This window comes from Morus notabilis, unplaced genomic scaffold, assembly GCF_000414095.1.
Source record: "Morus notabilis unplaced genomic scaffold, ASM41409v2 Scaffold583, whole genome shotgun sequence".
In the NCBI taxonomy this organism is placed as follows: domain Eukaryota; kingdom Viridiplantae; phylum Streptophyta; class Magnoliopsida; order Rosales; family Moraceae; genus Morus; species Morus notabilis.
Window position 1 is genome coordinate 52,160 of NW_010366405.1, and position 5,826 is coordinate 57,985.

The following is a 5,826-nucleotide window of genomic DNA, read 5'->3' on the forward strand; positions in this document are numbered from 1 at the left end:
AGAGACCAATCCTTGCGATCGGGATTAACCGTCTTTTCTAGAATTTGCTTAATCTCCCTATTGGCTAACTCAGCTTGGCCATTTGTCTGTGGGTGATAGGCAGTTGAAACTTTATGAATCACACCGTACTTGCGCATCAGAGCCTCAAAAGAACGGTTGCAGAAATGGGTGCCTTGATCACTGGTGATGGCACGCGATGTTCCAAATCGAGATAATACATTTTCCTTTAAGAACTTTACAATAGTAGTGTTATTGTTGTTCCGGCACGCCACGGCTTCTACCCACTTAGACACGTAATCCACAGCGAGGAGTATGTAGAGGAATCCATAAGAAGGTGGAAATGGTCCCATAAAGTCTATCCCCCAGCAATCGAATATTTCTATTATGAGAATCGGGTTCAAGGGCATCATATGGCGACGGGACAAAACACCTAGCTTTTGGCACCTCTCACAGGAACGGCAAAAGTCATTGGTGTCCTTGAATAAAGTGGGCCAATAGAGACCACACTGTAAGATTTTCGCGGCGGGCTTCCTCATAGAAAAATGACCGCCATATGCATCGTTGTGGCAAAAGTTCAGGACATTAGACACTTCATCATCCGGGATGCATCGTCTTATGATATGGTCGGGGCAGTACTTAAAAAGATAGGGGTCATCCCAATAAAAGTTACGAACCTCGACCAGAAACTTCGTCTTGTCTTGTGCACCCTAGGTAGATGGAATCTCGCCTATCACCAAGTAGTTAACAATGTTCGTATACCATGGCATCTTAGTGACGGCGAAGAGATGTTCATCGGGGAAGTCATATCTAATAGCAGGAATTTCGGCGGAATCATTAAATTCAAGACGAGATAAGTGGTCCGCCACCACATTTTTGACTCGATTCTTGTCATTGATTGTCAAGTCAAATTCCTGCAGGAGAAGGATCCACCTAATTAAACGCGCCTTAGCATCCTTTTTGGAGAGGATGTACTTAAGGGCGGCATGATCTGTAAAGATGGTGATAGGTGAACCAATCAGATATGCACGGAACTTGTCGAGAGCAAATACTACAATAAGCAACTCTTTTTCAGTAGTAGAGTAGTTCATTTGAGCACTATTCAGAGTACGGCTTGCGTAGTAGACAACGAAAGGCTTCCCCTCCCTTCATTGACTAAGAAGGGCCCCCACGGCGTAGTTACTTGCATCACACATGATCTCGAAAGGTAAGCTCCAATCTAGTGACTGCATAATAGGGGCAGAAGTCAGTTTTGCGATGAGTGTTCGGAATGCTTCCTCACACTCTTGTGTCCAGTTGAACACAACATCTTTTGCTAGGAGGTTGCTTAGCGGTCTCGCTATAGATGAAAAGTTCTGAATGAACCTCCTGTAGAATCCGGCGTGCCCCAGAAAAGATCGGACATTTTTAACGGCCTTGGGGGTGGGCAGGTTGGAAATGAGTTCAACCTTAGAGCGGTCGACCTCGATTCCTCTTTTAGAAATAATGTGCCCAAGAACTATGCCAGATGATACCATGAAATGACACTTCTCCCAATTGAGCACAAGACCTTTCTCTTCACATCTTTGTAGAACGGCTTCTAAGTTGAGAAGGCATGTGTCGAATGAATCTCCGAAGACTGTTAAATCATCCATGAACACTTCCATGCATTTTTCGATTATGTCGCTGAAAATGCTCATCATACACCTCTGAAATGTGGCAAATGCATTACACAATTCAAATGGCATTCGCCGAAAGGCATAAGTGCCAAAAGGACATGTGAATGTTGTCTTATCCTGATCTTCTAATGCTATCTCTATCTGATAGTATCCTGAATAGCCATCGAGAAAGCAATAGAAAGGATGACCTGCCACTCGTTCTAGGATTTGATCGATGAATGGAAGTGGAAAATGGTCTTTGCGAGTGGCGGCGTTAAGCTTGCGATAGTCAATACACATGCGCTAACCAGTCACGACCTTTGTGGAAACTAGAGCCCCTTTCTCATTTTCCACCACAGTGACCCCCGATTTCTTTGGCACTACCTGGGTCGGACTAACCCACTTGCTATCAGCAACAGGATAAATGTTGCTAGCATCTAATAGCTTGAGAACCTCATTCTTCACTACTTCTTTCATTGTTGGATTCAATCTTCTTTGAGGATCTCTTCGCGGGTTAACTCCTTCTTCCAAATGAATATGATGGGAGTAGATAAAAGGACTGATCCCTTTAATGTCAGCAATCGTCCAACCCAATGCAGATCTATGCTTTTGCAGCATGTTGATCAACCGCCGCTTTTGTGATGCATCGAGTTTGAAAGAAATGATACCATGAAAGGTATCGCTGACTCCTAAAAATGCATGTTTCAATCCTTCAGGTAGTTGAGCAAGTTTCACTGTAGGGGTCTCTTCGATGGAAGACTTTGGTTTCTCTCTCCCTTGCAGAAGTTCCTCGAAACACAGTTGCTTAAACTTAATTCCTCTGTCCTGTGAGTTGTTAAAAATGGCAAAAATGTTAGCCAACTCACAAGGACCGAAACTTTCAGATTCAGAATTTTGGAGGAGATTTTCAAGATCTTCAGAGTTGCTTTGTAGCAGAACCTCCTCCTCGACAAGTGTGTTAATCAAGAATGTTTGGTGACACTCGTCATCACCTTGTGGTTGTTTTACAATGTTGAAAACATTTACCTCGAGAGTCATATTCCCAAAAAAGATCTTCATTAGACCATTTCTACAATTAATTAGAGCATTTGCTGTCGCGAGGAATGGTCTTCCAAGGATGATCGGGATTTTTGACTCCACATCAACCACTGACTGAGTGTCCAAAACAACAAAATCCACAGGATAGTAGAACTTATCAACTTGCAATAACACATCTTCCACTATTCCTCATGGTCTCTTAATAGATCGATCGGCCAGTTGCAGAACCACAGATGTGGGCTTAATATCGCGAGTAGACTGAATAGGGCATGAGGTTAACACTCGATCCTAGGTCTAACAATGCTTGGCCGAATTTGCGTGTCCCAATGGTGCAGAAAATGGTAAGACAGCCAGGATCTTTGTACTTCAGCGGTGTCTTCTGCTCAATCACCGTGCTCACTTGTTCCGTCAAGAATGCAGTCTTCTTGACATGGTGCTTTATCTTTATAGTGCACAGATCCTTTATAACCTTGGCGCAGGCCGGCACTTACTTGATCACATGTAGTAAAGGAAGATTGATCTTCAGTTGTGTCAAGTGCTCCAGGATCTCACTTTGGTTTTCCGGCACTTTTGTCGGAGAGCCTGGGGGAAGGGCACCTTTACCGGAATTTTTGTTGGCTCTTCTTTCTCCTGAGCCGATTCTTCATTACTCAAAGTGATAGTACTTGTTGATGGCGTGTCTAAATTCTTACCACTTCGAGTAGTGATAACGTTAACTTCCTTGATATTTTGACCTTTAGAGTTTGAAGTTTGAGTCATGTGTTGTCCTCTCAAATTGGATTGGGCTTGTGATGGAAATCTACCACGCTCCTGAACGGTTAAAGCTTTTGTCAGCTTTGTGATCTGACTTTTTATTTCCTTATTCTCTTCCACCAGCTGCGTGAGCATTGAATCAACCCTTTTATTCGTCTTATTTTGCGCGTCCATAAAAGCTTTTAAGGTATCCTCTAGAGAATTTCCTTTCGACTGCGTGTTATTCTGAGGCGCAAAATATGTTCTTGGTGGTTGAGATTGTTGCTCTGATCTCCATTGCCTTCCAGATGATTGTGCTTGTTGGTTCGAATCTCGCCAACTAAAGTTCGGGTGGTTTTTCCAACCAGGATTGTAAGATTCTGAGAAAGGTCCGTAAGGCTTCTTGTATGTGCCCAATGCATTGCACTGCTCCTCATATACCCTTCTCATTTCACTTAAAGTGTGGCAATCCTGAGTTAGGTGGCCCATTCCACCACAAACTAAACAAGGCTAATGTGTTTCTATCATTGCCACCATGTAGGGTCCTTTACTATCTTTACTTTTGAGGGCCTCAATTTGCTTCGTTAAAACTTCAACTTGGGCCTTGAGGTTGTCCTCTTCCCTTAATTGATAAACTCTAACTGGTCGGGACCTACTGGTGCTCTCAGTAGCACTCGGTCCAGTCCAAGTATGAGCTTTCTCAGCTAACTCATTCAGGTACTCGATAGCTTCATCAGGATCCTTCTGGAGAAAATCTCCATTGCACATCATCTCAACAAATTGGCGCTCTCAGATTGTGAGTCCATCGTAGAAATAGCTTACGAGGCGCCAACTTTCATATCCATGGTGGGGACATAGATTTAACAGATCTTTAAAACGCTCCCAAGCTTGATAGAGCGTTTCGTTTTCCTTCTGAGTGAAATTTGAGATCTGTCGTTTCAAATTATTAGTCTTATGGTGTGGGAAATACTTGTTGAAAAATGTCGTCGTCATTTCTTCCCACGTACCAATAGACTTGGGCCTAAGAGAATACAACCAGCTTTTGGCCTTGTCCTTCAGAGAAAAAGGAAAAAACTTTAATCTGACGGTATTTGCGGCCTCAGCACGGCTGTGAAAGGTGGCCACCACCTCTTCAAACTCCCGAATGTGTACATATGGATTCTCGTTCTCTAATCCGTGAAAGGTTGGGAGAAGTGCAATCATGCCCGGCTTGAAATCCGTAGGCGGTGCATTTGGCGGGAACATGATGCACGATGGGGTGGCCGTGCGCGTTGGGTGCAGATAATCTTGCAACGTCCTCTGCTGAACTTCCTCGTATTGTGCCATTGCGAATAGATTTTGAAATGCGAATTCCAACGACGAGTGAGGGGTTTCTAAATCTGGACGTTGAGCAAATCTCCCTAGTTCGTCTCTATATAGATGCATTCACCCTAAGCGGCTATTTTTTTATTTTTTTATTTTTAATTATTTTTTGTTTTTTTTGTTTTTTTTTTTCAAAAAGAAAATAATTATATAGTAACATAAATTGTAACCACCGAGAGTGCTCCTAGGAAAGACTATAGCTCTTGGCTCAATGAATAGTCTCCTAGACAGAGCAACGTTCCCAGGAAAGATTAGTGGGGAGAGGCCCACTTAAGTACCAACTTTCCTAGACAGAACTCCCTTAGATTGTACTTTCCACGTAACCATACAATTATTCTCAAAATCAATTATTGAATTTTATTGAGTAAATTATGAAATGTAATCTAATTAATGGAAACTATTCCTAAAGTCAAAAACCTAAATCTACCAAATTATGAAAATCCTAGATTAGGAATCTAAATTAGTCAATTAATTACAATCCTAGTTATAATCTTAAGAGTTAATGAAACTATAAAAGAAAAATTTTAAATAAGGCAAAATTAAAATATACAAATGAGGAAACAAAATAAAATCCTAATTTACCAAAAATAAAAGATTACAAAATTAAATCACAGTTAATTCTAAAACACAAATCCTAAAAGTGTGAGATTTTTTTTTTTTTTTTTGTGTTAGAAAAAGAAGAACGGGAAATGAAACGTGAGAACGTGAGATAACAAAGAAAGGAAGGAATACAACAATAAAAGTTTTTATATATATATATATAGCCTAACAATCAATCAGGCAAACCAAAGGACGTTTCTTTTTTTTTTTTGAAATAAGAAACGACAAGGAGAAAGAAAAAAAAATGAAACAAAAAGGTTAAAACAAATTAAACTACTAATCTACTACAGAACGTGAACTAAAGGTTAGACACAGATTAATAACTAAAAATAAGAAATTAACACAAAATAAGAAATTAACACAGCTTAATAGCAAAGAAAATAAGAATTAAAAAAAATGTATACTTACCTCTTTGGCTCAAAAATCTACTGATCAGTCTTGCTAGTAGTATCTCCCCGGC

The 5,826-nt window shown here is 40.8% G+C and overlaps 1 non-coding gene and 1 pseudogene across 1 annotated transcript; one reads left to right on the plus strand and one right to left on the minus strand.

Annotated features, from left to right (window-relative positions):
• Positions 1–4,730, minus strand: part of LOC112093942 — a 5,703-nt pseudogene extending 973 nt beyond the window's left edge.
• On the plus strand, positions 4,243–4,349 carry LOC112093948. The gene has a single exon (XR_002903278.1). It is a non-coding gene; the product is annotated as a small nucleolar RNA R71 (small nucleolar RNA).
• Positions 4,731–5,826: the final 1,096 nt, after the last annotated feature.